Here is an 11,262-nt window from a genome sequence, read left to right on the forward strand (position 1 = left end):
GCAAACCTCTCCACAGCTACAGCTTCACAGGATGCCCCTTCTTTCCAACCCCCTGGATCCTCTTCTCCTCGCCATGTCTTGTCAATTCAAGAACCACACCTGGTTCCCCTTCACAGGTGAGCAGAGTCATTATAGACTTTACATTATACAATGTGAAATACACTTTGAATTGCAGCCCTTCTCCTTCCCTACTGAATGGACTAGGATCGCCTATATGATTTCATTGCTTTCTGATAAAGCCAAGTTGTGGTCCCTTCCCCCTAAGGATCGATTATACTCCCTGTCTGGGCCTGAGACCCAAGTAATTAAAAATTACATAGATGATGCGCTCAAGACAAAAATGATACGCCCCTCGTTAACCCATGCTGGAACAGGGATTTTCTTTGTAGACAAGAAAGATGGGACCCTAAGACCTTGCATTGACTAAAGAGGGCTAAATGACATAACCACAAAGAACCGTTACCCTCATCCCCTCAAGAACATGGCTTTTGATCTCATCCAGGGAGCTACTCAAGGAACTTCCTCTTCTAGTCGAGAACTGCAAATGGCCCCCCATTCCATCAGCTCTTTTCCTATTGTTAATTTGGTGAACCCCATGGCAGTGCGCCTTCACCTGCCTAGAACCCTAAGCGTCTGTCCCACTTTTCATGTGTCCCGGGTCAAGCCTGTGTCCACGTCCCGTCATGATGCCTGGCCGACATCCTGGCTGCTGGGGTTTTAAGTTACTATCAAACCATGTGTCCAAGGCCTCAGTGTGGCATCTGAAATCTGCTAAGATACTTGGTATGTGTAAAAATGGTTTTCTATAGAACAGTGAAATTCTTCTAATGTAATGTAAAAAACACCATTGACACTTAAAATATAACATGTGGGTTATATGTGTCTTTTCAGGGGAACATGCAATTTGTAAATCAAGCTTCAAAGCACTGTGGAACCAGCTTCTCACAGATCTCTGCTGGCAGTGCCAACAGAATAACGACCAGCTCCTAACCTAAGCCCAAACCTTCCAGGGGAAAAGAAGTAAAAAAACAACAGGATCTTCTTGACCTTGTGTAAAAAGAGAGGGCTGTATACAATAAGAAGACCGCTGCCTGCAGAAAGACCTGCATGGACTCTCAGTTGTCATTTAGTCCCTCCCCATCAGTGAGCAAGAAGATCAAGATGTACGACAGCTTGGATATTGCACAGCAGGTATTTATCATACACCACAGATTGTTTTCCCTTTATTCATTTATAAGACTGGTATAAAAATAACACACAGCTTTCTAGATTGGAGGAATTAAAAATGGCCATGTGAAGAACTAGAGGTGTAATTTCATCTGGAGTATAGTATGACGTCACACACCGTCTCGCTGTGTTAATCTCTAGCTCTGTGTTTACCAGCTGGTCTGGCGGGACGTTCATGCACGTTTATGTGAATCTCTGCCTCCTCCCTTCTCTCGGAGCCCTCGGTCCTCCCTCCACTTTAGCCAGCGATCAAGGGCACTGCATATTTTCAAAGCAAAATGGCAGCGAGCGGAACGAAACATTGACCAGAAGATGACCAGGAACTGACACTGCGGAAAGCACGAGAGCTAAAGAAGCTACAATTTGACTTAAAACTAGCTCATCTCCTGACAGTAAGTTATTTAAACATGTTTCACAAAATAGTGAGTTTGTTTTGCTCAGTGTGTTTGCACTTTTGTTTGTGAACAAGGTGAGTGGGGAGAAGAGGTAGAGGGAGGTGGGGCTCATTACACACTTTGTTTTGGTCTACAGGTAGCACACACCAGCAAACTTTGTGGTGAAATGATTTTGCTTTTTGCCTCTTTAATGTTATCTAATCTTTTTCTTCCCTCTGTCTTCTTCAGATGCACTTTCCCTCAAATCCTCTTCAGCCTGGACCAATATGCACACAAGCTTCAATCAACCCTTAGTATATACTTTCTGATTGCTGGTCACACCAAATTTACTCCTGACTTTGGTTTTGAAATGATCAAACGACCAGAGTTAACACCGTGGTACATCACCAAGGTTATTTCTTGTTATTTATTGTAAAAATATATTTTTATAGTCAAGGTTATGCATGGAAACTAACTAATTTCCACTGTGGTCCTTTCTATTAAGAGGCTGTGGAAAATAGCTTTCCTGAGAGCCGCCTCAACATTCCACAGCTGGTTGGAGCGGCAGATGGCAGGGTGATAATCAGGACTCATTGGCAGTCACACCTGGAATTACATTACTTCCGAAAGCTCCCACAGATTAAAAGTTATCAGCACTTCTGGTATTTATATTCAAACTCTATGTATGTGTATATAAAACAATGATTTGGGCAAGATTGTATTCTCTGAGAAACCTGAGCAATGTTTTTAATAACCTGTTATGTGCTTATATTCAGTCACAGCTTTGATGCCAACAGACCTGGAATGGTGCTCGCTAGAACTCACAGGCTCCTTTCCCACTAAAGACGAAGCGGTGCCGGCTTGGTGTTGGAGCTAGAACCATCAGCTTCAATGAAGTGTTTTAACCTTGAGGAGCAATAACTGTGTGGCATATTGTTTCTTGTTTACACAACTTTGCATACCATAAATTGTATTATTTGATTAATAAAAATGAATGAAAATGAATCTGGCTTTTGGTTTATTGAAGTTTGGGTTAGAGTCAAAAAAGTAATTAAGTTTGGTTTTAATTGAGCACCAAATGCAGTGGAATTACATTCTCACATACACACATTGTGTGTGTGTGTGTGTGTGTGTGTGAGAATGCTATATATCACAAAAAAATCCTTCAATATTTTGTCCTTTTTTTTTAATCACTCTTGCCTACAGAAATAGTTAAACGTGTGCAGATCAAAACATTGACTATGACTATAAAAACATTATCAGTATGGTCTTTAGACAGCGTCCCTCATTGAATCCTGCTTTACTTTCATTTATTTAATTAAACAGGACTTATTTGTTGTATTTAAACCCCAGATGTGCATCATTTAGTCATTAATGCACAAGCAAATACTGACATTTTTTATGTCCAGTTTAAAAAATATATACTAAACGTTCTGTAAATTCTTACATTCTAATTTTACTTCAACAAGACTTTGTCATGTAATTTTTTCACATTTTTTCTCAATAGTAATTGAAATGCTAGCCTTTGCTTGTTTGATAATGTGGCATATAACCCTGACTAAAAAGTGCCATGTAATTAAAATTTGATTGATTGAGGCTTTTTACCAAAGCATGTCAACGGAATTTTATTCTGACCTCAGGAAATTGTGTCATCTTGTGAAAAAAAGAAGCTGAATTAATCTCTTTTAAGTTATGCCCCCAAAGTGAATATTTTAATTCCAAGTTTAGGGTATTCACAATCAAATAATCTTTTGCTTTCATTTAAAAGCCCAATATTCAGCTTCTTATTCATAAAATCTGTAAGAACATGTGAATTTATAATAAGCTTTCCACAACTTTAAACCTCTTTCTGACTGGGCTGTTCACAGAGCTGTCTTCATCACAGCACCAGGCCACATGTAGAAGTCGATAACGACAGCAGCGAGCATCAGGGTTCTGGAGCTCATGCTCTATCAGCCGGGTTTCCAGCGAGTGTCTCAATGCAGCGCTGAAAACATCACAAAGAATAAATTCAGTGTGTTTTAGATGAGTGAATTTGGAAGCACTGTTAGAGCACACTTCAGTGCTTAGATTCAGCTCAGGAATTTTAAAAGTGATGTGTTAAAGTAGTTGTGATCATCTTCTCTGTTTGAGCATTTGTGCACTGTGGTTTTGGCTTCATTAAAACTAATGGAGACGTGTTGGGGGATTTTAGTTAGTGTGTGTGTGTCAGGTCATATCTCTTGAACTTGTTCGATTACAGTTACCTAGGGCAGTTAAACATATAAATCTGTCAGTATTGCTTTGTTTCCACACTAAGGACAAACACACAGTGTAATATCTAAAGGCCTGTAAAGAGGCTTTGAACCTCTTTACTCACTTTTGGAAATGTTTAATTAGGTTGGCTTTATCTCCCAGAAAACATTTTAATTTCAGCTTTAACCAATCATTCCTCGTCTGTTGTCATTCTTCTAATTTCACACACTCCTTGGTCCGTCATTTTTCCCCCTATCACACACAGCCCTCTCCTTCCATCTTGAATTTTAATATGCAACTACATTCAATGAATTAATCATGTGTGGTGAAGTAGCCTAATAGTAGCTATGATGTAGAAAAAGGAGTTCATTACTAATAATAAGCGGACTAGCTTGACTCTCTTTGTATATAAAGGCCTCTCAAAGACGTGTTTCTGATTCACAGAAGAGTCTCATCGAGTGTAAAATCAGCTATTAAGAGAATCATTTTAGGCTTGTATACATTATGGTGTTTCTTTTTTTTCCTTTTTAAATCTTTTCTCCTGATCATTACTTGTTATTTAATGAGTTTCTCTTAAATGATATGCTGACCTATGGTTCTAACTTTAAAATCATTCTTGTAGGATATCATGTGTGTAATGACAAAAACAAAAAAAAAAGAAAAAGGAAGCAGACAGTGGGATCACTGGTTCAAACATATTTTAATCCGTATTTCAGACATTAAATATTTAAAAACAATGGAACTGCATCACAACTTTTGATCATCACATAGAACAACTTCATTATAAAAAGAACCATAGAAAAAGCCAAAAGATAGCACTGATAGAAAAAAAAACAAAAAAAAAAACAAAAACGTGAAATTGTGAAAGACATTTAGAAATACAATGGGATCCATGTTGGACAGATGTGTTGCATTTAGCCAGTGACATAAATCACATCCAGTCAGTGATTTATCCTGCTGCATTCAAAACCACCACTGGCTATTTTGAAATGTCCACATTTTCCAGATTCCACCCTGTAATTTAACATTATTGGATGACACATGAATTTGGCTTCTAACTATTAGACTCCAAGAATGTCATAACCCTACAGGCTACATTGATTTGGCAGTAAATCTAGTGGATGCTATATGGCACTAATCAGGAGGAAGGTGCTATTCCTCCAACACAAACAAAGCTGTAGGAACGGCAGCAAGAGAAGTTATAACACGTTACCACAGACCCAGTTTTGACTGTAATCCTACCAATGAATCTCAAGCAACTTCTTTATTATGATTTGATTTTAAAAAAAGTTGCAGTATATCAAGCTTCTATTATATAGAATGACTGAAAACCTCATCAGAAATGTCCTGCAATGAAGGAGTTTCTCTTAGACAGGTTTGACTTCGCACATGATTTAACACTGGCGAGGAAAATAAAATGGCAATCATAAATGCTACACACAAGGCAATGAGAGGTTTGTGATAGAAGTCTATTTCAAAAAGAATATTACTGACTGGTTGAAATTGAAATATGGCCTTTTAGATTCTCCTGCTTAGTGCAACACATGCAACAAGTTCTCTGCTATCTGAACCAGCACAATACATGTATAAGATGCCAAATTAATTAGTACTGTAGGAACTTGCCTGCAAGTAGCTAGCAAATTTAAAATATCATTTTATAAGAATTGTTACCCCTTTTTGACAGTGTTATGTTGAGTTTTATTAAAAACAAGAAAAAAAAAAAAAAAAAAAAAAAAAAAAAAAACTTTTAATGAAAACATTTTAAATGTGGAGTCAAGACCACGACTGTCTAATGTACCTTTGCTCAGGAACAAAGTTTAGAAGTGGTGAAAACTATTCTGTCCAAACTGCCATTTAGACTCATTAACAAACCCTGTCTAGTTTATTTTAGTTAATACCTGAAAATTATTTTTAAAAAGCTAAATCTCGTTTGTGTCACAAACGTTGGAGGGACTAGGTGGATGGTTAACTTCTGTTCCTAAAATAAAGCAATAAACTCCTGCTAACCTTCCCAAAAAGGCAATTCTTTTTAAGAAAAAGTTCACAATCCACTCATTTGTGAGTGAGATGTGATTAAGTATTTTTTAAAGTTTAAACTGTTAGTTATTTTTATTTTGTGTTAGTGTTCCAGCTAACAGCTGTTAGATGTGTCAAACTAGGCTACCAGCCAAGCTTAACAAAACTAGTTTAACTAGGCTATGAAAACTAGAGGTGTGTCCAAATTCAGGGTTTGCACACTTCGAAGTGTGGATTTGTTGGCTGTGTCCCAAGTCAGGGTTTGCACACTTCGAAGTGTGGATTTGTTGGCTATGTACGTCATCTTGGTGCGCGAAGCACTTTCCCTTTTCTCCCAGAATTCATTGCACATAAGATGGTGGTGAATGGGCAACCAAGCTCAGAAGAGTACATGTTTTTTTTAACTACACTTTAGAAGAAACGTGACAAAATCAAGAACAATAACATGTTTGTTAAATGGTGACAATAAAATTCTGTAATATTTGATATTAGTGGAGTTTTAAGGGGTTAAGGAAGTGTCTACTGGCTGGAAAACAACAAAGCCTCAGACCATTTTTTATTTAATTTTTTATTATTATTATTATTATTTTTTTTACATTATTACCGGCTGGTGTTAACATTCACTGAAGTGTCCTATGATATTCAAAGAGTAATTTCAGAGGTTCAACGTCCTATGTTGTCGCTATGGTAAAATTCTCGTAGGCCAGGTAGGCTGACTGTTAAGCGGACTTCGAAGTGTGTAGACAGCCTACGTAGTCTGTACACTCTGAAGTGTGCAGACCCTGAATTGCAACACAGCTTAGGCTAACAGCCTAGTTAAACACAACTAGCCAAACTAAGCTATCATCTTAGCTTAACACAGCTAACAGCTGCTAGCTATTTCCAGTAATATTTTTAACTCCAAGCTGAAACACACTTGTGTCAAAGATCCACGAGTTTACAATTTGATAACTTGTCAGTGTCATGTTTTGCCTCATTTAACTGAAAAATACACTGTTGCCTGATCACCATTGTTGGTTTTACCAACTAAATGAATAGCAGTATGTGAGCTCTGAAAAGACTCATGATTTAATATTTTTTCCAAATCAAACCAACTAGTTTAGACATTTAAATTAGTACTAACAGCCGTGTCTCCTCTATTTGAGTTGTGTAGATTTGAGAAATGTGCCCAGATAGATGTGATTTAATTATTCATAATCAGCATTTAAGCATCCATGGGTGATTTTAGAATCATTGTTACTTCTATGTTTTTCATAGCATTCAGTGTCTTAGATGTGGAAATAAGGATTTGGCTGAAGTTATGTAATTACTACGTTCCTACTCATTGCAGTGTTTAAATCAAGTTGTCAAGGTCAACCATGAGCTACAAGCTACAGGTACTGATACTTAAAGCTAATTGTGGCTACTGCCACAGCTTTGGTATTAGGTTTATACATGACTTCCTTGTAATATTGTCAGATAAATTTACTGTAGTGAAAATAAAAAAATCATTATTGGTATTATCTGCGTCTAAGTAATGCATAAAAGTGAGAATTATTAATGAATTCAAAATTTATTTTCATGCCCTGTCAAAGCAAAACATGACATCTCATTATCCTCAATTGGACTGATGAATCTGTTGCACACATTGAGTGTAATCGAGATTAAAACTTTGTTTTTCTTTAATGATAATGAATCATTGCAGCCTGGTAAAAATTCATTACAAAAACTTAACGTTTTCCATCATAAACATGATGTTTTACTCAGGGAAAACTAAATTTATTTTGCGATCACATGTTGCTAATAAATACAGGACATATTATGTAATATGTGAGCACACATTTATTAGAACTAACCCACTTGGCTGTGAGATTACTGTATCCAGCGTCTCCAAACAATAATCTATTGGATAGAGTGAATTTTCAAATACATGTCTTTCACTAACAGGAAATCCGAGGATTGCAAACAGGTAAAAATCCCTCAGAAAAGATAAATTAAGATAAAAACTTTATTCTTTTTTTAAATACTGCTAGTTTTTCACAGTTTTAAGCAGTTCTATAAGTTTAAATCTATTTTTGTTTCTGTGATTTCATGAATAGCAAACAAATGTTAGAGACACTCATTACTGCTCGTGAAATTATCAATGTATAATTGGCTTACTACCATCTGCTGTTAAAAGAAAGAATCAGCTTTAACTTGTTATTGTAATCGCTGCAGCAGTGATGTTTTCCTGTCACTGCTGTCTTTCACAAACATGTTGACAACTGTGATAATGCAGCAGGAACTAATGAGATATCTAATATGATACCAGCAGTCTAACAGGGCATGCTGAGACAGTCTGTTTCCAAAATATTCAGGTTATCATATTGCATATAAATGATCTGTTGGATGACTTTAACATCAACCATTGCTGTTATGTGACATGTAGCATCGTGGGATAGAACTAGTGATCCTTTGGTCACCAGTGCAAAGTTTTGGAGTTTTTACAGCAGATTATGATATAGTATATCGCTGCTTAAACCCCAAATTAGGGATTCATCAAAATGAATAAAAACCATTGAGTAACATCACTGTTTCACCATAAAACAAAACACCACCAAACACTATTAAATATGACCGAGCAGCACTGTGGATCAACTGTTGACCTGTAACAACTTAAATCAAAGAGACGGTTTTATGGGTTTTGTTTGCAGGTGGTTGTAGAAATGTGTTGACTAATTAGACACTCTGAATTTGGCTTTATAAACACAAATGTATACAAAAATGTTGGAATGTAGTCTAAATGGATCATTAGCAAACGTTTCCAGGCTTTCAGATGAAGAACTGAGTCCATTTTAAAGAAATAATTTGACACCTTAGAAAATAGGTTATTCTCACATTTGTAGCCTATAGTAGCACAAGTTGCTAGCTCATGTAGCTACTTAGCTTAGCATATAATGAAGACAAGAAAAGTCAGTGCATCTCATTGTAGGCACATTTTTAGACTATTTGACAGCAAAATCATTCTTTAAATATCAGGTCATCTCAAGTTAACTTGATGTCAAGAATTACTAAATGAATGACTGCAAAATTTTGCATATCACTCTTTAATTTTGAAAGACGGGGCTTGGCCTAGTTCTTGTATATAACACATAGTCCAGTCTTGTACATAAACATGTTAAAAGTATATTTGTTCACAATTCCAAAAGATAGTAGTATCAGAGTCCAGAGTTGAATATTATCGCCCTACATGCACGTAGAGGGCAGTGCAGAGTTCTGAGTTCCAACATGTGTTTCTGACAACAGTAAACAAGGCAATGGTAGAGGAGATCATGATAATGTTCATTCTCAAAAAGAGACCTAAAAAGAGGCAGTGCAGCAGACGGTGGTGGTCTGTGCAGTCAATAAATACATTGCAACTTCTTTATTCCTGTTAGTAGCTGCATGTTAGCTATACAGACCCCTACTACTTTTCTGTTTGCTATGTCAAGGTATGCTTTTGTAAGCTCTCTGAAAATAGACCAAATTATGCATGTAAAGGACGCAGAAGATGGAGGTTACATATCCATCTTTAGCATATAGCATAAATGGGCCCTAGGAGTGCTGGTTCAGGTGTTTGTGGCCGAGTGAATTCTAACAAGTTGTTGAAAGTAGACATTTTATGAAGCTAAGAATAATGTGTTATTAGCGAGTGCTGGATCACAGATATTTTTTGGCAGAACCAGGTCAGTTATTTCCAGTCTGAACGCCGAGTTAAACTATTTCAACTACATATTTAATGGGCGGCAATGAGGGTTATATCATTTCTAATCTTCTTACCACTGGCAATGAAGAAGGAGACTTTGCATCATTCATAAAATGTCCACTTATTCCTTTGAGGTTTTATGAAGATCAAGAGTTATTTTTTTCCCTCAGATGATTAAATTAGCGGTGTGCATGTAAAGCAGCAGTCCTCAGGTAATGTAATACATTCACACTATAACCGATGTACGCAACGAGAGATACACAAGTTTAATTCTTTTGTTTATTTTTCTTGAAATGGACACAAGCAGTTCTTGGTCTGGAGCTACCATTTATTGCATGCAATGATCTAAAAGTTTCAGGCATTTCCGACAAACCCATCCTTGTTTAAATCATCAAGAAAAGAAATTATAGCAACTGATGATAACTTGACCCAAACTCTAACCCTTTAATCACGTTTTTTGTCTTAAAGCCAAACCCTGGTGTCATCATAAACGCCAGTAAAAAGCTTATGGAAACATCAGATTTTACGAAAAAACAATCTCATATTTATACCAATATGGTATGGAAAATTATTTAGATCCATTCTTTGTTTTTAAATAAATAGAGCAATTCCAACTGGATGCAAATAGAGGCACTTGAGTTTCCTTCTTTTTTTTTTTTTTCCTTTTTACTTTTTTTTTCCCTTTTTTTTTTTTTTTTTTGTTAAAGTGAAAATTACTTTCCACATCCATATTGTCTTTCATACACATTCAGCGATGGCGAAATGATCAAAAACTAAAAAACTCATGCTTGTCGTGCTGGATTTACAGAAACAATAACAAGCAGATTTTAAGCCTTTGTAGCACATGGGACAACAGATGACATTTCACATCAAACAGCGTCTCTCTTATTTGAAACGTACCACAAATAGTTAAAAATCACTTTATGTTTGGTGCTGTGTAAATACAGCCATAGCCTGTGCATGGACACACACACAGACACATAGATACCTTATTATCTATCTTCACTTCCTCATTCGTTCACACTGAATCATTCACAAGACACTAAAAAATCAAAACAAAACCAAAGAACCCACTGCTTTTAGAAGTCACAGTCTGTACATTATGGTAACAAACACCATTATTGTTCAGTAAGGTAATGATTTAGATAGACTTGACAATCAGCTGTACACGTATACACACTAACAACACAACACATGTTCAGAAATGACTATAAGATACCCGGCATTTGATTTGATCAGATGAAGTGCTGTACAAAGTTGAAATTTACTTTGACATCAGGGCAGAGACGCTCACGTGAAATTTCCTCCATGTTTACTTGTTCTGAACGTGGGTGGGTGAGGGGGTTTAATTAGAGCCAAATCATGCTGAATCTTGTAGTTTTTCCCCCTCTGTAAGTTGACACCTTAGTGGGTGGGTTACTATGGGAAATAGAACTGAGTGGAGTTTAACAAAAGCTCACATCCAGCAGAAGAGGAACCAGAAATATCCGATACTTGATTGGGACGAAAGTCTTCATTTGTAAGACTAGTCTAGCAAGGGTCTGTTTTGCGGAGCTGAAAGGTAATATGCCTATGTTCTACTAAAACAGGCAGATTATTTGACCCCTAAACATAAAGTTTGAGAGGTTCTGTCACTGTTCCAACCTCCACCTGTAGCACCAGAATAAAACCAGCACGTTCGGTCTCTTTTGTAATGTTATCTGCCAC

The 11,262-nt window shown here is 36.7% G+C and overlaps 1 long non-coding RNA gene across 1 annotated transcript; it reads left to right on the plus strand.

Annotated features, from left to right (window-relative positions):
- Positions 1-572: 572 nt before the first annotated feature.
- On the plus strand, positions 573-2,538 carry LOC121643662. Its single transcript, XR_006011148.1, has 5 exons — positions 573-783; positions 892-1,191; positions 1,851-2,000; positions 2,107-2,263; positions 2,384-2,538. It is a non-coding gene; the product is annotated as an uncharacterized LOC121643662 (long non-coding RNA).
- Positions 2,539-11,262: the final 8,724 nt, after the last annotated feature.

The sequence above is a fragment of the Melanotaenia boesemani genome, chromosome 7, assembly GCF_017639745.1.
Source record: "Melanotaenia boesemani isolate fMelBoe1 chromosome 7, fMelBoe1.pri, whole genome shotgun sequence".
NCBI lineage: Eukaryota > Metazoa > Chordata > Actinopteri > Atheriniformes > Melanotaeniidae > Melanotaenia > Melanotaenia boesemani.